This window comes from Paroedura picta, chromosome 1 (assembly GCF_049243985.1).
Source record: "Paroedura picta isolate Pp20150507F chromosome 1, Ppicta_v3.0, whole genome shotgun sequence".
Lineage (NCBI taxonomy): Eukaryota > Metazoa > Chordata > Lepidosauria > Squamata > Gekkonidae > Paroedura > Paroedura picta.
In genome coordinates this window covers 123,638,780-123,661,197 of record NC_135369.1, presented here as the reverse complement: position 1 = coordinate 123,661,197, position 22,418 = coordinate 123,638,780, and the positions used below count along the sequence as shown (strand labels likewise).

General features: G+C 38.4%; 1 long non-coding RNA gene across 1 annotated transcript; it reads right to left on the bottom strand.

Moving 5' to 3' along the window:
- Positions 1-3,640: 3,640 nt before the first annotated feature.
- LOC143820155 (uncharacterized) lies at positions 3,641-22,376 on the bottom strand. Its single transcript, XR_013225261.1, has 3 exons — positions 21,997-22,376; positions 5,766-5,827; positions 3,641-4,822 (listed from the first exon to the last, which is right to left on the bottom strand). It is a non-coding gene; the product is annotated as an uncharacterized LOC143820155 (long non-coding RNA).
- Positions 22,377-22,418: the final 42 nt, after the last annotated feature.

Below are 22,418 nucleotides of genomic sequence, written 5' to 3'. Positions count from 1 at the left end.
ATTGTTTGTTTTCACTGTGGTCTGAATGCAACACTTTCATGTACATAAATATGATTCTGCTCTGGTTTCTCATTTCCAGTGCTACCATGTGATGGTAAATATAAAAATGATATAAACTAAGCATGTATTTGAAAGACCTTGTCTTAAAAACTGAGATAAAAAAATCATAAATCCATTCATCATCCACAACAATTTATTAATTGGAGAACCATTTACTCCTTTATGAATTTACTAACTTGTCCATCTTCAGGGGCACTGGTTTGGATACCCCTGCCACCGGAGCCTAAACGGGTGCCAACCTGAGGAAGGGCCTTCTTTGTCATGGCACCAAACCTTGGAAACACTCTCCTCATGACGCTTCATCCATCTTCTGCAAGCAGGTTAAGACTTTTTGGCTTTGTTTACATGGCATTCCCCTACTAACCATTATTGGCTCACCTCCCTCCTTGGGCTATCTGTGTTTATGTGTTTTACTGATTTATGTATTTTAAATAGACATATTTTAACTGCTATTTTAATGCTGAAATGTTCTGATGTTCTGATATTTACAGCCTGGGGGACCCTATGTGGGTGGAAAGGAGGCTCGGAATAGTTTAAATACAAATACATCCATTAATCAGAGGTGTGAATTTTAAAAACAAATCAACTGCAATTAGATATTTAAACTGCAGTAGCAGACCCTGAACATTTTTTTATTCTAACTAGGTTGGTTCGAAGGAATGCATTTGTCTATCTTGTACGTTGTAGTAATAATCATAAAATGCCTTCAAATTAACTTTTGCCTTGAGGTATTATACCAATTCATATATCTAGTACATTTTTGTCCCATCCTTTTCCAAGGGGTTCAGTTCCTTCGTTTGGTCCTCACAAGCACCTTAAGATTAGGTGACAGAAGTGTTGTTAAAAGGCTCATGTGATTTAAAAACTTTGAAGAGTTTCAGTTTAACATTTTAAGACACCGATATTGTGTAACCCAAAGCCTTAATCATCTAATTATGTGTCTAGGCAAGAAAATAATATTGTATACTTTCATAGTAGTTATTATGTTAAAACAATACATAAATAACAAGAAGCTAGAATGATAACAACACAACTTTTATTTTAGTCACAAACCATGAAAATACATGGTACCACATAAAGCTTGACATTTACAATGCTTGGCTGCAGCAGTGTCTTGTACCCTGTGGGGTTGGTACACAGTCACCTAATATACCCAATCAACAGATGCATAAGGAATTATTTTATCATTTATAAAATACAAAATGTAACTGCATTAGTCATTTTTTGCAATCACACTTTTTATGTTTTCTAGTGATAGTGATATTAACATAAAGCAAAATGAGTCTGTTTTCACTTTTAAAATCTAGTTATCACCAGTCAGGGATGAGCACGAGCTGTACATGACTGAACCATGAATCAGTGTGTTGGTCTGCAAGCCAAATTGGTTGGCGTTTTTTGTAGTTAGCAGAAAGCAGGGGTTTTAATGGCTCACAGTGGGGCGCAGATAGCAGAGGGTTAAATGGCTCCTAGTGGAGAACAGAAAGCATGGGTTTTAAAATCTGTGGTAGATCTTCAGTTCACCAAGACTACTTTGCAAACCAGAAACTGGCCAAAATTTGGGAGGTGCTTTAGTTTGTCAACTGTTCATGCCCAATCTTAACCAGGAAATTGAGCACAAGCACACTTGGCACAGATGTCTTGAATAATCTTTTAAAATTCTCTGATGCGACAAAGCAACTAACCACTTTTATCGAAAGGAGTGAAAAAGTGGGGGAACAGGCAGCACAAAATGAAAAAAATACAATATCCTGTCAAGTTTGACATTTGCCACACTTGGTTGCAGGGGTGGCTGGTACCCCAAATAGCTGGAAAAACAGAGAGCAGTAAATGGTGACTAAAAGAGCAAACTAACTGTGACTTTGTCCTCATCCTTGCCCAAGAACACTCCAGCACATCAACCAGTTTCTTAATAAATAATATGAAAATGAACTTAAAAGAGTCTCTTACCTTGGTTCAGTTGGCTTGTGCTCAACCACCTCTATCCACAACCAACCTTCCAACCACAAGGTATACACCCAATAAGATTTCTTTATCTCTATCTTGAACTTATTTTATACAGATGATAAAATAGCAATAAGCTTTGTTAATAAAAAGTTGCAGACTGCAAATTCTATGCATACTTACTTGAAAATAAGACCTACTAGCCTGAGTTTACTTTCAAATAAATAAGCATACGACTGGTGAGTCCAAGTGAGAAGGAATATTTTTTGTCAGTGTAATTCTATATACAATCACTAAAGTCTAAGCCCATTAATGTACATGGACATCAAAAGGAGCAACTCTACATAGGAATGCATTGCAAAGATCTTCTTCGGGCAAAATTCCAACCATCTAAATAAGCTTTCTTAAAAAAAAAAACCCTTTTCAAATTAACTATTTTTGTGTACACTTTGCCTTCTTATACTTGCGTAAAGAAGTCTACCATCTTTTCAGGTGACAAACTAATATTACTACTGCACCATAAATGCAAATGGGTGCTTAGCAGCATAAAAATCAGCATAAGAATCAGGAGGACTCAGCCCTAAGGAACAAAGAGACCACATGGAAAACAGTTCAGATTTCAGCGCACGCATGAGAAAAATGTAAAATATTGTATTTTTTTTAAACCCACCATTCTGTACCTTAATACCTACCAAAATAATCCAGCGCAGTATGCAAGTTTCCAAATTCTTCAGAAGGCAGGCTGTTACAAAGCAACTAGAAAACGGGATGGGGCAGGGAGAGATTCTCCCAGGCAGTCTTGGGAGTGGGAAGGGTAGACAGATTTGTAGCACAGTACTAACCATGTTGTTGACTCAGAAGTCTAACTGAGCTCAATGGTGCTTGCACACTTCTAAGTGTGCTTAGGATTGCAGGCTTTGTGTACTATATCTGCTGGGAAAGTAATTACACAATGGGGATACAGAACAAAAAAAATTATTCCCTCACCATTTTTCTGCTACCTTTTGTGTCTGACCAATAAATTCTTTCAAAAACCACAGACCTAGCCAGTCAACCCTTCCTTATCTCAATGTACCTCTATAGTTTAGCATTAGGCAGTTATGGGCTTTGACCAACAGAAGGCCCTGCGGAGAAGGAAACCCCTCTGAGTGTCAGGAGGAACCTGGCTGAAGTCCAGAAAGACAAGCAGGCAGGAAGGCAGAGATTAAGAAAGAAGATAACTGTCTCCAAGCACCCTGGGCTGGTGGTAAGTTCAGGCAGTCTTTAGTTTTACTTTTCTTTTGCTGCAAAGGAAACAAGCAGCAAAGAACTGGACTTGCTGGAGCACTCCCCCTTGCCCTAATGGACCAGGCATGCTTGCCTGGCTGAATGTGAATTTGCAGAAATGCATCCTTTTCTTACTGGCAAGGTAGTTTGGGTCAGTAGATGCATATTTTATTTTTCTATGTCCCCTCAGCCTTGCTCTTCTGTCTCTGGTGTAACCAACCTGGGAATACAGCAACCTCCATCTTGATAATGATTACATCTCATCAAGTAGGGTACTTCAGAGTGCTCAACTACAGAACAAATCTACCTTGAAGTCTTGATGCTGCTTTAAAGTAATGGGAAATGGTGTCAAGGGGCAAAAAACAAAAGTTCGTAAGACAACCAACTGTTTAATTACTTCTTCATTACAAATGTTGGAAATACATCCATCACATCCAGTTGATATAGTTTGAGAAGTTTCTTGAAAAGCTAGAACTTGGCTTTCAGCAAGCAGTTATAAACTGTAAAGAAAATTGTACATTGGTACTAAGTGAATGCTCACGAGCAGTTGGGCTTCCCTATTATATACCACAAAAACAAACACAGATCATTTCTGCACTGAGAACTTCAGTGCCCTGGCTCCTGCATGGGGGCACAAATCTGGGGCAGATGAGGTGCATTGGGCCAAATGCTTCCCCGCATGGTTGCCCTGGCTCAAACTCCAGCCTGTAGCCCGGCACAAAGCCTCCAATGCGAAAACAGTCGCATAGGTGGAAGTGCCTATTACATTGTATGTAGCTGAAACACAGCATGGGACAAATGCAGGCAAGTGCCCCTCCCCCACATTTTTAAACTGCAAGCCTACAGGCAGGAATTTTTGTATTTTTATATAGTGCATAAATAATTTATATTATCAAATATTATTACAAGTTACACTCATTTGTATATTTATTTGGATGTAGATCCCACTAAGGTCAGTGTGACTGAATTACTACTAATTGGGTTTAGAATTGCAGCCAGATACCGAGATTCGTAACCTATTTGCACATGCAATAGTATATTTAATAACAACAACTGAGTTGTCAACTGAAAACAATGTTTATTTTGTCATTGAAGCTGAGCAAAGCTTGTTGCTGGTGTAGACATCAGCTTGTGAACAGAGACTTTTAAAATTATTGGCCTTCTTCGTTTTTGTGCAAATTAATTATTTTTAAAAATCAAGAAAATACTGAAATATTTCTTTATTCGGCATCCATTCGTGTTTTAGCTGGCCAGGAAAAAAATCATCACCTGTGCCTGTTTTATCCACTGTTCAGCTGCACCGAGGCAGCAGCTCGAGATATCAGCTCTACGTGCTTCCCTTTTCCTGCACACAGACCCAGCACATTTGCAGCCGTGAGAGAATGGATACAATTTATCCAGATAAATGAATACTGTTAAAATTTCATTTTCTCCTGAAAATTGCTGTGGCTTTAAATAGACATATATGTGGTTTCAGATACGTTGGTTGTCTGAAAATGAATAGCTGTCCTTCATGTACAGTTTTGGCAGTACTCTTGTTGCATCTCGATATATTCTGCAAAAAAAAAAAAATTCCGATTAAATCCTCATAATGAACTTTGGTAAAAGATAACATCAAATCTGAGTTACATGCCCTGCCCTACCATCAACACACTGAAAACTGTGTTGAGTCTCACCAGAGATATCAATAGATATCAACAAGGATCAGAGAATCTCCAAACAAAATTATCCATTGCAAATCCAAAGAGGAAATGTTGGTACTAAATGGCTACTCTTTCTATGCATCTCTGACAGAGCTTATGGGAGTCCTCCTAAGTGTCATCTCTACAGTATTTCTGCAGTCAATATTCACAAGTGCTATTGTCACCGGTAGGTAAAATCATGAGACCCTGGCTCTCTTTGCTTTGGCTGTATCACGTGATTCAACTTACTGGAGAAAGCAATTGTGCTAGGACTGGTCAGTGGGAAAAGGAAACCAAGCTGACAAAGAAAGCAGTGGTTAGATACGATCAAAATGGACACCAGCCAGAACATTACACAACTAAAAGCTGCAGTGCAAGATTGAAAATTGTGTCAGCACTTGTGCCATAGGATCACCAAGAGTTGAACTCAACTGAACGGCTGATATCATCATCATAGCCTGTCCTACTTTCTAGTTCTACGTATATAAAAAAAGCAAGATCCAGTGAAATTCTGAGATCAGATTCCAACTATGTGCATTTAAAAATACATTTAGTTCCTCTTTTTAAGACTAAAAACAAATACCAAATTTAAAACCTTAATATTTTATGTTTGGAATTTACCAATTCATCAGGGCACTGCCAAAATCACCTAGATTCTGAATTGCTACGTTCTCATCTATTCCATGTTACCATCATTTCTTTAGCTTTTTTACTTTTTGCTTATCCAAGGGCATTTCTGCACATCATTAAAAATAGCGTTATGCCAGTTGAGTGGCATAACGCTACATATAATTATGCCTCCCGGCCCCTACTCACCTTTTTTGCGGTCTCGCTCTTCTCTGCCCCCATTTCACGCTTCCCCCGCTCCACAAGTGCAGCTGGAAATAGTGGAAGAGAGCAACACAATTTATACACGACTCTCTTCTGCCTATCAATCAAGCCAGACAGCCAATCCCCTTTCTCCATGCTTTAAAGAGCCCGCAATGCCTGCTAATTTTTTTAAACAAATAGTTCTCCACTGAAGCGCCATGCAGCATAGTGCTTCTTTATTGCCACCTCTTATGGAATCATGAGTCTTGCTTCTGTTTAAAATAAACCTCATTCCTGATTGGGGGGGAAGCTTACAGGGGCAAACTTTGTGCTACAACTTTGGGGAAAATATCTTTTTTGGCATTGCAGGCCATCTAGTCCAACCCCCTGCTCGACGCAGGATCAGCCCTAAGCATCCTAAAGCATCCAAGAAAAGTGTGTATCCAACCTTTGCTTGAAGACTGCCAGTGAGGGAGAGCTCACCACCTCCTTAGGCAGCCTATTCCACTGCTGAACTACTCTGACTGTGAAATTTTTTTCCCTAATATCAAGCCTATATCGTTGTACTTGTAGTTTAAACCCATTACTGCGTGCCTTCTCCTCTGCAGCCAACGGAAACAGCATCCTGCCCTCTTCCAAGTCACAACCTTTCAAATACTTAAAGAGGGCTATCATGTCCCTTCTCAACCTCCTTTTCTCCAGGCAGAACATACCCAAGTCCCTCAACCTATCTTCATAGGGCTTGGTCCCTTAGCCCCAGATCATCTTCGTCACTCTCCTCTGTACCCTTTCAATTTTATCTACGTCCTTCTTGAAGTGAGGCCTCCAGAACTGCACACAGTACTCCAGGTGTGGTCTGACCAGTGCCGTATACAAAGGGACTATGACATCTTGTGATTTTGATGCGATGCCCTTGTTGATACAGCCCAAAATGGTATTCGTCTTTTTTACCGCTGCATCACACTGCCTGCTCATGTTTAGTTTACAATCCACAAGTACCCCAAGGTCTCGTTCACACATAGTGTAGGCATCCAGTAGGCAGCTTTTCATTTTTCTGACCCAGATGCAGAACTTTACACTTATCTTTATTAAATTGCATCTTGTTCTCATTTGCCCATTGTTCCATTGTGTTCAGATCTTGTTGAACTCTGTCTCTATCTTCCGGAGTATTTGCCAGTCCTCCCAATTTGGTGTCATCTGCAAACTTGATGAGTAGTCCCTCCACCCCCTCATCTAGATCATTAATAAATATGTTAAAAAGTACCGGGCCGAGCACCGAGCCCTGAGGTACCCCACTACTCACCTCCCTCCAGTCTGATGAAACACCATTGACAACAACTCTTTGAGTGCGGTTCTCTAACCAATTCCCTATCCACCTAACTATCTGAAAATCCAGATTGCAGTCCTTCAATTTATCCATCAGAATAAAACATCCATTCACAAAACATCATCTTAGCCAGGAATCCCACAGATTTGACTTAAGGCCTGAATAACAGGCTTCTTTCCTTCAAAGGAAGAAGAGAAATAAAGTCATGCCAACCACTGCAGTACATTCTACCAGATGCATCAAGTGTATGGAAGGCAGCACACTTGCACCATGCAAACTGAAGCACTATCTCAATGAGAGTATGTACTGTGGTAGTGCTTCAATGAGGTGATGTATGAGGCCAAGAACAATGAATGAACGCTAACCAGCAGGTCTGGAATCCTACGGTAATGGCATAAATGCCATCTTTTATCTCCTGAGGTGATTCCACTGTCTGCCCTCGCATTTTTGTAGAACCCCTTCCCCCCTCACAGAAAACCAGTTTATAGCGAAGAGAGATGACTATGTTCTTATTATTTACAGCTGCAGCAAATAAACATTTAGAATGAGATGGCAGAAATGCCATGACGGTACAACTCAGCTAATTTGAATATTGTACTAACCTTTCAGAAATTATGACCTAATTTTCAATTTATGATGCCAAAATTACTAAGGCTTGGGTAGTAGAAGTCTCCTGTATAACACCTCAGAAGTAATAAATTTACTTATAAAACTGCAAGTACTAGATCTTGGTGCTTCATCTAAAAAAATTAAAAGGGAATATTTCCAATTATAATTATTTTATTATTTCATTTTTGACTAGCAACTGAATTAAAACAATCCACAGTGTATATATGAAGTCACATTTCATCATTTGTGAGACATCCATAAATTTTTACAAAATGGTACTGACCATATTTCAAATGACAAGTTTGAGTGAAGATTAAATATTTAAATCCACCACCGCACCCTCTCAAAAGGAAAGGATTCCTTTCTTGTAAATTTTCATTGTGAAAACCCTGTCAAGTTCCCTACCATCATGCATTTTCATGTAGATGCCCCTCTAGTATAATTTCAGTCCACAACTTTTGGCACATTGTGAATTGGAAGTCTCACATTCCCATAGTGAAAGCAGACTGCCACCTATAGGTGCGAGTTAATGGTAGCAAACAGGCTCATATTTAGGGGCATTGTAACATACTGTTATGGATTTAATTTACAGTAAACATTAGGAATTTTTATATATATATATATATATATCCAGTAGTTTTATTCTACTATCCACTGTATACATTAAATCATTTAATTATCCACTGTATACATTAAATCATTTAATTATCCACTGTATACATTAAATCATTTAATTATTTTCACCTGCAAGTAAAATCTGAAAAGGTTGAATGAAAAGCAAAAAACATTATAGTGTCAATATTTAGGCAAGATATTCATATGAAACCTGCTATTTTTGTAAGTAAAGCGTGTTCTAAATATTAGGTTTATTTGCTGATAATGTCAAATTTATCATTTACATAATCATTTAAATCATGCAGCCAGTATGTTTCCATGAAAAATGATATATGAGTGGAATCAGGTATATTAATCATAAGTGGCTGCACTCCTTTAACTTACTTTAAATTTAGTGGTAAATGGAAATATGCTCTTGGTTATGTAATCACTGTAAATAGCATATACAGCACAAATGGAAATTGACATTACATTTCCAAGTACATAAAATCTCAGATTATTATTATTATTCATTTGCAAATCAGAATATTTCTAAATTATTTTATTAGATCTTGGAACAGTAAAAAATGAATTGCAATCCTTTTTCTTTTCTAACTTCGTAGTTTGGGTTGTTGTGCTACACTATATACTGCATTAATGTGGATGTCAACAGAGAATTCCCTCAAATTAAATCCAATAGTAAAAGCAGCTATAAATGCCATAACAGTGCAGCTATTTTCTTCAATTTCAAAGAAATATAAAGTTTGATACATTGAACAAGAGTTTGTTAAGAGCATTATCAACTGTCTTTTGTAGGATAACTGTTGCCAACAAAACAGTGGTAAGGAAATCCTTTTTCAGAACAAATAATTACAAGTAATTGAAGCATCAATCAGAAAATTATTAGATGGTCATATTTAAAAAATCTCTTAAAACAAGCTCAGCCATCAACCTCTTGAAGTGGCCCACTTTGATTTGTCCTGTTACCTCAGTTTCTTTAGTTTTTCAGGGAAACAGATACTGTGGACTCTGAAAACAATTCACAGAAGTAACATGTCTAGAAACCTGTACAATGTTCGTATGAATGCCTGATCTATACCACATTATCTGAAATTGTATTTTGTGTTATGAATGCCTGAGCTTGTGAATATCCAGTCTGTGCTGTAGAATTCTAAACCATTATATTAAATGACAGCACAATGCTGGAATATAGCATCATTCATTTAGTCAGCCCCCCCCCCCCAATTTGTAACCAGTTAGTCTTTGTCTACACAACTACTCTACTTAAATGGCATCTGAGTTAAAATTTGAACATCTTCTGATTAAATCATGTTTTATAAATGCATTCACAAACCATTTCACAGAACTCTGACACTCCTATCTGGATCTGGCCCACCACTTCGCCACTTTGGACTGAAGGCTTCATTGTTAAATAAAATTTCTCTACGTGTAAAGAATCAGCTTCAGGTAAGTGACTGACCAACATGAAAACAGCATATTCAGCCATGAGAGTTTCTATTTGCTTTATGCTTATATGGAATACGGTCTTCTTATTGTGATACTCCTAGAACATGCTGGGTAGTATATTAAAAAAATGCATTTGTAATACATCAGATCAAAAATCCTCATGCAGTATAATATAGTCGAGAAAGAGAAAATATATTTTTAAAATCACCCAAAGACTGGATGAAATCAAGAATAAAAAATCAGCATATTACTTAAAATGTACAGGAAAAAATTGGAAGGAAAATTCTGCTCTGCTAAGTTTATAACTTGGCCTTTAGTTATATAAATAAAAACTTAAAATACCTTCATCCTGGAATCTATGATTATGAAAACAATTATCAAGCAAATACCTGCTATGTCTTGAGAATTAGTGATCATTATGCATGGAGAACTTTTTAAAAAGAAGTAATCTTCTTAATTCTGTTTAATTTCTTATCTCAACTTCATCATCTTTGAATAAAAGGGTAAAGAAAATGTCATCCTGTTTACATAATATATAGGACAACCTTAAGATAAAAATATGATCTCTGAAATGCTTGCTTTAGACACAATATTTGCTATTTCTATATCATCATTTGACCATCATTCAGTAGTATATTTTACAGTACCAAAAGTGTTTAAAGCATCCACATACAATACAAATCTTTAGACTACGGCAAGCATCTCTTGGAGGAGGGATCAGCACAGTAAAAAACGCTACCAAATAACACCCCTTCCACACAACATTAGGTCTTACTGTTTGGCTTTTTTACCTTTGCTCAATAGGAATACTAACAAAAAAAAATAAGTTCAAAAATTATTTTTACAAGGTTGGCTTTTTTTACAGGGATACAGATAGATGTTACATAAGAGTGGGGGAGGGGGACGAAGAGAAGAGAAGCACATACTTCATGCAAATTCTGGACATCAAATGTTTACATTATAAAACAATAAAGAATTCAGCTAAGTGATCAACTATAAAAGCAATACAAGAAGTTTGTTACATAAGATAATGACAGATGGAATGCCACACATGGATACAAAATTGATAAAAGGTATTTCAAAGGATTTCAGTTCCACATGTGATGCCGAATATGATCATTTTGATACATATATTTACTGGCACTGAGGCTTGAACCTCCATCAAGTCTGAGCACAGTTCAGTCTTCAATTTAAGCATTATCTTAAATACAATAGTCTTTAGATTATATGGATACACATAATAGGTATTTTAAACAGTTACAGTCAGTTTTGGTACCAGTTTTATATCACTTATTCTAATGGTTAAATCAAAGACTGTATCTAATTTTATTAAAACAGAGAAAATAGTGTTTAGCAGATAAATGTATAGATTACCAAATTCCACTGAAGAACTTCTACGAAAGACGTCAGTCTTATGTAAGGTGGAGAAAGGGAAGTTAAATGTAATATCATTGTTTACTCCATGACCTCAAAGGACGCCATTAGTTGTTACATAATCATACGTATGTGCACCTTTTAGAATAGGTTTATGCATTATAATTATACTGTAAATTACTAAACAGATATAATGAAGATAAAACATCTTTCCAGAAGAATTTAGGGATCTTTCTTTACTTCTTTATGGTGTACAACCAAAACTGAGTATGTTTAAAAATGACTTTTGTACATCAAAGCTAGAATACTGGATTAACGAAACATCTACTGCATCAAGTCGGTACCAACTTTGAGTAGCTTCTTGAAAAGCTATAGCTTTCAGATTTGAGCACAAGCAGGTATAATATGTAAAGAAAATGCAGAAAAAGAAACAGTATATTGGCTCTCCATGAACACATACTTGTGCAGTTGGAGCTCCTACTGCGTATCACAAAAACTAAAGCACACACTGTAGAAAGCTGAAATGGATAAGCATTTTAAAAATTGGTTAAAGTTAAGAGAAGCATTTCTCAAAATAAAAAGAAACAACTGCAGGGTTCGTCTGTACTAATATTTTGCATGCGTCGAGATCAGCTTGCAGTGACTGTACTGTGCATCTGATCTGCATCATTTGCTCTATCATCTGGAAACCAGTCTTGCACAGTTCTACCTAATGGAAAACTACACCTAGTTTAAGAGAAGAAAAATGTCTCCTCTTGTTGGAAAATGTCTAAGTTACAGTTTCCCATCTGCCCGTTAAGAGCATTATATTCCACAGCATTTCCTTTGGACACCTCTGGCCTCTGTGCAAGATGTCACACAGCACAACTATGTATTAGTCCTTGTTAATTTTTCTCAAAAACATTGCTATAAATAATTGTAATTGGGATAGTTCTGTCCTACTTTACTGCTGCTTATTATTACTTTTAATCTCTTCATTAATACAGTGCTTATAGTATTTCACTATATCAGATTTTTGTAAAAGTGTTGTGGACATTTTGACAAAGAAGGACAGCATAAAATATTTTTTTAAATAAAGGCCACGGGGAAGCCGATGTGCTTAGAGAATAACAATGAGAAATGGTGAAATCTTCAGTCAGAAGTTACACCAATAGAACTGCTCTTAGCAAAAGTGAAAGTAATAAATGTTTATACCCCAGATTTCTCAAAATTCAAGTTGGCTGAGGAATTTAAATGAGAGAAAATTAGGATGAGAAAAACCAAGTCATGTTGATATATCCCCAAAGGACTGGCCAGTTGTCTCAGAAGAAATGTATCAATGCACCCAAACATAAAAGTACTTTTCTTACAGGAACATCCACCCAAAGACTGCAGGCTCAGATTACAAATATTTACAACAGTGTAAACTATGTTACAAAACGTATATGAATGTACAGTGCAGACAGAACCCAATTTACATGAAAGAGCATTGTGGATTGCAACAGTTTTGTTTAGGCCCACTGTGTTGTCACAGAAGAAGAAAATTAACCTCCTTAATGGTTAACGTTTATTCTTTGTACAGCCTAATTTTTTGTTGGAGTAAAAGTTTCATGTTAAGGATGACAAACAAAATTCATGCTTTTTTTCTGGAATGCTCTCATATGTTGGAAAAGGTCCATCTGAGTCTTTAATTAAATAGTGGAGAGGATTTTCACGATATAATCCAGTGCCACTGGAAAAAATAACACTTTACTGTGTATTGCTAAAGCATACTATTTATTTGTTTGTGTGGTTTGTTAAAAGTACTTATTTTCAAGCAGTATGAAAATATGAGTACCGAAGGAATGATATAAAAATGTAGGTAATTCATTGTGGTTTTGGCCATCAGTCACAGTGACCGTGTAGACAGGAGTGGTTTAAGAATTCATGGGGCCCTTAGCACCAGAGGATCTGTGGGACCCTAGCAGAATACGATTGCAGCAGAAGCAGCTAGACTGTGGGTGGGGAAGCCTCCCACAGTAGAAAGGGGTGTCACACTGAGTGTCCTTAAAGAGGGAAAAGAGGGAAGGGGAGAGACTATGGCCTTGACCTATGGGGGAAGGCACCATGCAGGGCCCCTGGAAGCATGGGGTCCATTGTATGTGCTATATGTGTTACATGGATAAACTGGTCCTGCCTATAGGTTTTTCAAGGCAAGAGACATTCAGAAGTGGTTTGCCATGCTTGCCTCCAGAACATAAAACTGATATTCCTTGGAGGTCTCCCATCCAACTACTAGCCAGGACCAACCCTGCTTAGCTTCTAAGATCTGATGAGATTGGACTAGCTGGGATACCCAGGGCAAGGCAGGTGATTCACAGAATTCATAGAAAAATACAGAATCTGTTTTATGAATTCAACATACCCAAAGTATATAGAAACATTAGACCATGGATTTTGGCTGCAATCCAGTGAAGATTCCTGCCAGTGGAGCATAACTTTCCAGTGTATTAACCCCAAATACCCACAAAACACTGTTTCTTGGGAAAGCAGAAGGGAAGTAAGAGATGTGCAGCAGAAGAGGGTAATCAGTAAAAATCACTCTCTTCCATCCATGGAAATCCTTCATGAGATCCAAGACTCTGCAATCACTTTGAACATTCCTCAAATTTATACTAACCTGCTCCTTCCAATATGGTACTATTGATTGCCTGAATATGAGCTGCTAAGGGAGGCAGCTGAATCACAGTCCAAAACCAAAATGTGAATTGGTCTACAGCAGAAGGGAAAATGAATACCACTAATAATGTCATCACACCTGGATTAAAATGTAGTTTTAACATAAATCTTGCAACTTTATCAGATTTGTATTCTACAGATCAAACATCAAGTAAATCTCTGTTTGTATTGACGACCTGCTGTTAATTATATTTTTCAATGCTCTCTAAATGTTAGCATTGAGCCAAAAGACACTCTGGCCAAATGGCAAAATTTTCATTTGAGGGGGGTCCACAATTTGTCTGGGAACTACATTAGCACCTTGCTTCTGGAATTTATATCACTTATGCAGCTGCTTAGGGTTGACATGTATGGCAACCAGTGGGAAAAGAAGAAAGCCTTTCTGACTTCAGAGAGATGACCGGTGTCCCTGGTGCAGTAACCACCTCTGGTTTGACTTTATTAGATTTATAGGCCGCCCCTCTCTGGCAGCAGTCTCGAGTTGGCTCACAGGCTCACAACATTAAAAACCCATACATAAAATAATTTTAAGCCATTAACAATTTAAACAGTTCCTATTTAAAAGGATGATCTAACACTGCCTCAATGGGAGTCAGTTTAATCCTTGTTTAGTTATGATCTCAGGTTCAGTTGGACGGAAGATGAAGAGGAGGGGGGGCATTCTGATCTCACTATAACCGTTTACGTACTGGGAACCTCACTGCCCCAGCTCCTGTGCAGGTGCACAAATAGGGGACAAATGAGGTGCACCAGGCCAAATGCTCCCCGGTGTGGGTACAGGAAGAGGTGAGGCAACCTGCCACGACTAAAACTCCAGCCTGCTGCCCAACATGAAAGCTTCAGTGCGTAAACCGTCTATGTGCTAACATTGGCCTCAGCCATATGCCTTGTGCAAGAGCACAGTTTTACAAGTCTTTCCGAACTTTGGTAGTGATGCCACCACAGCAGGGAGACATTCCAGCATTCGCCCAGTGCAATGATGTAACTTCTTGATTATACTTCATCACACCAGAGATGCCATTCACACCATTTCACTGGGCATTTCCTTCCACTGTTCAGCTGAGTGGCAGTAGGCATCAGGAACCGGGGAGAGAGATCCCCGAGCAAAGTGACAACTGTACTACAGTTACATCATTTATTAAAAGGTAAAGGTAAAGGTATCCCCTGTGCAAGCACCGAGTCATGTCTGACCCTTGGGGTGACGCCCTCTAGCGTTTTCATGGCAGACTCAATACGGGGTGGTTTGCCAGTGCCTTCCCCAGTCATTACCGTTTACCCCCCAGCAAGCTGGGTACTCATTTTACCGACCTCGGAAGGATGGAAGGCTGAGTCAACCTTGAGCCGGCTGCTGGGATTGAACTCCCAACCTCATGGGCAAAGCTTTCAGGCGGCTGCCTTACCACTCTGCGCCACAAGAGGCTCTTACATCATTTATTAGGGGGTTGTAAATTATGTATCAAAACTGGCCCTATTTTTTTGTGAACATAGGCACTGCACACTCACATTATTCAATTATGACAGGATGCCAGTTTCTTTGAATTTGCTCTCAAGATGTAGGAATACAGTCCAATTCTTTCAATTGAAAGTTCAGTACAGGTTGCCTCTTGTCATATTTTGTGGACAGGTTTTACACATGTTGCTCAATCTGCTCCAGGTAATTTATTTTATTGATTTAATTTATATTCCTCCTTTCTCCCCAGTGGGGACCCAAGCAGCTTATATTGTTCTCTTCTACTCTTCACAACCCTGTGAGATATTTCATTGAGTATGCGTTGAAGGCAAGACATCAATACTAAAAATAATACTCAAGGAATGTTGCTATATTATTCCTACTCCCGATACACTGCAACATGCTCTACATGGGGCTCTTGTTGGAATGTGATCAGCAATTATAACTGATGTAGATTGTGGCTGCAAAATTATTAAATTATGCTTGCTGGTTGCTCATGCAGATTTTTACGCTGCTTGGCCATATACATGGTGGCCAGTTTATTTACAGGCCCAATTCAAATGGCTGTTATTCATCTATAAAGCCTTACAATCCAGGAATAAAGGTTGAGTCGGTCTTTTCCCTTAAGTGTCTATGTATATCCAGGTCATCTTCATGGCCCCACTCTTCATAGTGCCACAGTGTCTGAGGACATGATCTTCCTAGGGAAGTTTGCCTTGAGATGTTAATTTAAGACAAAATTTCCAGGGGATTACTGGGGCCTAGAAAGTTCTTCTGTTTATTTTTCAAGGTCTTCATTGTTACTTTTTAGTTGGTGATTTTAACCCAATTTTATATTGTCTAGAGTATTCTTTTATTGTGACTGTAATATTTGTGACTGCTTTGTACATCCCTATCTCACTGGGTCAGTATGCATGTTCTTTCTCTTCATTCCTTCCTTGTTTGAAGATTGAGTTGTAAATATACAAGAAACCACCTTATCCTCAGTGTCTCAATGGAATGCCTCACAGTGACCCTGGGTGTCAGTATTCTCACATTTATTAAGGCCACTTATACAACATCAAAACCTTAATTTTTTGGAAGGTTAGTATAAATTAAGTTTATTGCATAATGTCCTGCGTAATTAATGAAAGATTTAGGGAACACTAAGTTTTTTAAAAAATTATTTGTTTTTCTGTCAATGAAGTTAAGCGGTTTGATTTTAACATTTGTTATATAACTAAGTTTCTGGCTCCCTACCCATCTCAATGCTTTTTCATTGACTATTAGCTGCAATCTATTTGTTATGATTTTAATGATATTTTTATTATTCATTTTGTGTAACTTATTTTCTTTTGTATACTGTATACTGCTTTGAATGTTTTAAATTCAAAGAGCCATACAGCTTTAAACAGGTTTAAGATGACTAAATAAATAAATAAAATAAAAATAATATAGATTTCTATACCGCCCATTTCTTTGCTGCTCTGGTCGGTTTACATTGAACATTTTATAACTTACATGGAATGATATGTAGACTGTAACATCAACAACTTTCAAATAAGGCATCAAAAGATTACAAAACCACATTTATAATATATAATGAATAAATATAATAAATATAATGAATAAATAACTTGAATGTTTTTAATTCAAAGAGCCTTAAAGCTTTAAAATAGGTTTAAGATGACGATATTATATATGTTGTCATGCCAATGTCGTACTACTTATCCAAACAAGTCCAGCCATACTGGACTTAATACTTAATACTGACCAACAGGCAAGAGTTGGTGGATGAGGTGAAGGAGGTGGGGACCCTAGGGGGAAGTGACCATGTCCTCATAGAATTCCTTAGAGAGATGGGAAGCCAAGGAAGCTTCTAGCCAGACGTGGATGTTGGATTTTCGTAGGGCAAACTTTAATAAACTCAGAGACATGATGAGCGTCATACCATGGACAAGAATGCTGGAAGCGAAGGGAGCATGTGAAGGGTGGGCGCTACTTAAACAAGAGCTATTGCATGCTCAATCAATGACTATCCCAGAAAGACGAAAACACTGCAAGAGCTCTAAGAAGCCTATTGGATGAACAGAGAACTTCAAGAGGAACTAAGAAAGAAAAGGAAAATGTTCAGGAAATGGAGGGAAGGACAGAGCTCTAAAGAAGAGTACCTACAGGATACTAGGCACTGTAAATCAATCATAAGAAAGGCCAAAGCTGAGAGTGAGCTAAGATTGGCCAGGGAAGCCCATTGTAACAAGAAAAGATTTTTCAGTTATGTGAGGAGCAAACGTAAAGTAAAGGAGGCAATAGGGCCACTGTTGGGTGCGGATGGACAAACTCTAACGGAAGATGCAGAGAAAGCAGAAAGGCTTAGTGCCTATTTTACATCTGTTTTTTCCCACAGGTCAAAGTGTTTAGGCACATCTAGAGATGGCCATAGCCAAAGGACAGTGTCTGGGTGGCAGGTTAACATAGATAGAGAGGTTGTCGAGAGGCATTTAGCTGCACTGGATGAGTTCAAATCCCCTGGTCTGGATGAAATGCACCCGAGAGTACTCAAAGAACTTTCCAGAGAACTTGCACAGCCCTTGTCCATCATCTTCGGAACCTCTTTAAGGACTGGAGATGTCCCGGAGGACTGGAAGAGAGCAAATGTTATTCCGATCTTCAAAAAAGGGAGGAAGGATGACCCGGGAAACTACAGACCAGTGAGTCTGACCTCTGTTGTGGGGAAGATAATGGAGCAGATATTAAAGGGAGTGATCTGCAAACATCTGGAGGACAATTTGGTGATCCAAGGAAGTCAGCATGGATTTGTCTCCAACAGGTTCTGCCAGACCAACCTGATTTCCTTTTTTGACCAAGTAGCAGGTTTGCTGGATCGGGGAAATACGGTTGATGTCATTTACTTGGATTTTAGTAAAGCTTTTGACAAGGCTGCCCATGATGTTCTGATGGATAAATTGAAGGACTGCAATCTGGATTTTCAGATAGTCAGGTGAATAGGGAATTGGTTAGAGAACCGCACTCAAAGAGTTGTTGTCAATGGTGTTTCATCAGACTGGAGAGAGGTGAGTAGTGGGGTACCTCAGGGCTCGGCCCGGTACTTTTTAACATATTTATTAATGATCTAGATGAGGGGGTGGAGGGACTACTCATCAAGTTTGCAGATGACACCAAATTGGGCGGACTGGAAAATACTCCGGAAGATAGAGACAGAGTTCAACGAGATCTGAACACAATGGGAAAATGGGCAAATGAGAACAAGATGCAATTTAATAAAGATAAGTGTAAAGTTCTGCATCTGGGTCAAAAAGATGAAAAGCATGCCTACTGGATGGGGGATACGCTTCTAGGTAACACTGTGTGTGAACGAGACCTTGGGGTACTTGTGGATTGTAAACTAAACATGAGCAGGCAGTGTGATGCAGCGGTAAAAAAGGCAAATGCCATTTTGGGCTGTATCAACAGAGGCATCACATCAAAATCACAAGATGTCATAGTCCCATTGTATACGGCACTGGTCAGACCACACTTGGAGTACTGTGTGCAGTTCTGGAGGCCTCACTTCAAGAAGGACGTAGATAAAATTGAAAGGGTACAGAGGAGAGCGACGAAGATGATCTGGGACCAAGGGACCAAGCCTTATGAAGATAGGTTGAGGGACTTGGGAATGTTCAGCCTGGAGAAAAGGAGGTTGAGAAGGGGACATGATAGCCCTCTTTAAGTATTTGAAAGGTTGTCACTTGGAGGAGGGCAGGATGCTGTTTCCGTTGGCTGCAGAGGAGAGGACACGCAGTAATGGGTTTAAATTTCAAGTACAACGATATAGGCTAGATATCAGGAAAAAATTTTTCACAGTCAGAGTAGTTCAGCAGTGGAATAGGCTGCCTAAGGAGGTGGTGAGCTCCCCCTCACTGGCAGTCTTCAAGCAAAGGTTGGATACACACTTTTCTTGGATGCTTTAGGATGCTTAGGGCTAATCCTGCATTGAGCAGGGGGTTGGACTAGATGGCCTGTATGGCCCCTTCCAACTCTATGATTCTATGAACAATGTGGCTTTATATAGACTTTTTTTAAAAGGTGAAAAGTAAAGGAATAGCCAGAAACAATAAGCTGAGATCAACTTACAACATCATGCACTCTGTGATGTGCTTCCTTTGCTGTCCCCAAAGTGGCTGGCACTAGGCCGTAATGGCAGAGATGGAAAACAAATGTGGTATAAGGGATCAGGAAACCATGCCACACAGGAGTTTATCTTCTAAATAACTGAGCTCCTGGACATTGCCCATGCTGGTGAGCTATCCCAAAATTTAGTTCACCGGTTCTTAACTCATATAAAATATGCATAGCAGCCAATAAAAGCTCCAAGGTAAGAGTCACTTGATGAAAGAAGATGTCTAGTTATCAGTCACTAGCTCTCTTCTAAAGGCTGCCCAAATTTTCAATGATGTGTTCTCTCAATGGTGCGTGTATCGCAATGAGTGAAGGCCCTATAAGGGCCGAAACATGTCGGTCTAGTGCAGTGGTTCTCAACCTTCCTAATGCCGCAACCCTTTAATACAGTTCCTCATGTTATGAGGACCCCCAACAATAAAATTATGCAAGTGTTCTTTCACAGAAATTAAACCGAAACTGACCAATGGTGTGAAAATCCATTGTTCATGGTTGTATATAAATTGTTTTTTCCCCAGGGTTTCTCAGTTCTGCCTCTTGTCCCACCATGCCAATCTCACTGTTTCCGCTGCTCCAGATAGCAGAACACTCTATCTCGATCTACCCTGCAAGGCTGTTGTTTGGATGGCATCCCCCAGCCAAGCTGCTTGCCTTGCCATGACCCCTGTGAAAGGGTCGTTCGACCCCCAGGTTGAGAACCACTGGTCTAGTGGTTCATATGGCACATAGCACAATGTTTTGTGATAGCTTATGGGCTATATATATGTTTTTAATTCCTAAGGGTTTTTTTTAATAGTGTAATAAAAGTAATATAATAAAAGTAATATAATTTTAACATTTATACAAACATTTAACCCTTGAAGGTCCTGTCACCAGATGTCTTTTTGAGACACCAACATTTCATTTATTTTTGAACCTAAATACCTCAAATCCCTGTACTTGGCTTCAAGTATAATTTGAATATTTCCTGTATTTGTAGTGACAGGAGAACTTACTGTTATTGTTAATTTGTTTTTATTTTGAGAATTATTAATGAGGCTATGCATGCATTATCTAGAGCAGGGCTTACAGTGAGCTATTGCTGTGCCCTTGTTTCCACCCTCAATGAAGTCAAGGGAAAGATTAGAGCAGGGGTAGTCAAACTGCGGCCCTCCAGATGTCCATGGACTACAATTCCCAGAAGCCCCTGCCAGCATTTGCTGGCAGGGGCTCCTGGGAATTGTAGTCCATGGACGTCTGGAGGGCCGCAGTTTGACTACCCCTGGATTAGAGGGTCAACATGGTAATGGCTCTATAATCTTGAAAAAGTTTTCTCATTCAGATCTCTCCATACTTTGTTTGGGTTTCTGTGATGTTCCACAATGATTTTGTTCAGCTCCAAGTCATCAAACAACAGCATAATATAATATACATTATAATTAGTTGATAGCAAAAATCCTTTAAAAAGTCTAGGGGAAAAAAACATTTTAAACAAATTGTTTAATTAAGAAAAGCAATGCAAGAGATACAACAGGCAAAAAGAAAATAAACATTACATGGAAACACATAGGCCAGTGCATGAAACAAGTCACATAGTCTCACCTTTAACTGTTCCATTTAGACAAAAGCATGCATTCCCGAATAGCATAACACAGATCTTTTACCTCAGAATGTCAGTGTCTATAAAGCTTTACTGAACACCATAGTACCATAAACAGTATGATTTTTTAAAATTATGCTTGTTAATACATGTCTAACTTTACAATGCAGATCTTAAGTATATTTAATCTTTGTTGAGAAGGCAGGTTTTTTTTCTGATTTGCTTTGAACACAGGCCCAAAATTAGCAGGAGGGCACTAGACACTATCAGAGGTAAACAGAAACTTCCCTCTGAACCTAACACTGTAATGCTAAACAACAGAGTGATGCTACTGTAATCCCATTGGCTTCAACAGATTTAGAAGAGTGCAACTCTGTTAAGGATTGTACTGAAAATCTCTTCCAGATTCAGACTAGATTTGGCTGCCATGTTATATACATCTATTCTGCATTTCTCGGCTGTAAATCCTGCTTGCTTCCCCCTTCCTCCATATGCTCTCAATTTCTGTCTTCCTTGCTCGCTGGCTGCCTCTGCTTTATATAAAAGATTCATACTGTGATTGGTTTGGATAAAGAATTGGTAAAAGAGGCTTTTACATAGTACATCATTTGTTTGAGCTGCAGCACTCTGTTACATATCTGTTTGGGCTCATCGTAATGTGAATTTTTTTTTTGTCACTGCCAGATTTGAAACCCAAAAGTATCCTATTCATCTTTCTTTATTAAGAAATTTACTCCATACTGCTTTTCTATAGATCCTTAAGCTTTTACGTAAAAAACATGAACAGAGATTATCAAGTCAAAATAGCAGCGTGGATTCCTTCTGATCCCTGAATAAATAATTTTATAATACAGCAAAAGATTTGATAGGATATTCAGAACACCTTAATTCCCCACCTCCCATTTCCACGTAACTTTCTTAACACACGAAGGACCACATAGACACACAAATATACAAGTATCCATGTAAATTATTTATTTACCTTTTTTCTTCTTCTTTGCATTAAAAATCACTGTGAAACTATTACATCCTAGTAGATTGCTTTACTTTTTAAAAAATCACATTGGATCTATATTCTGAATATTTAGCTACATTTCACTACCGTAAGAATCCTTTTACAACATGTGGAAAACTGTACTTACAGTATTTTCCTCCGAATCACCTCCCCCTCGCCCCCTCCCCCTCCCCCTTTTACAACCTGATAGTACTACATCACGTTGCTAGTAAGTCCCATTATCTGCTTATAAAATAAGCATCAGTGGAAAGAATCAATCAGTTATCTCCTTAATCTACATTTTGAAACGATATTAAGATCAGAACGAAAATAAAATCACTGACATGGCATGAAAATATAATACACATGACAGACCTTTTATGCTTCTATGTATTTCCCTCCCTTAGTGA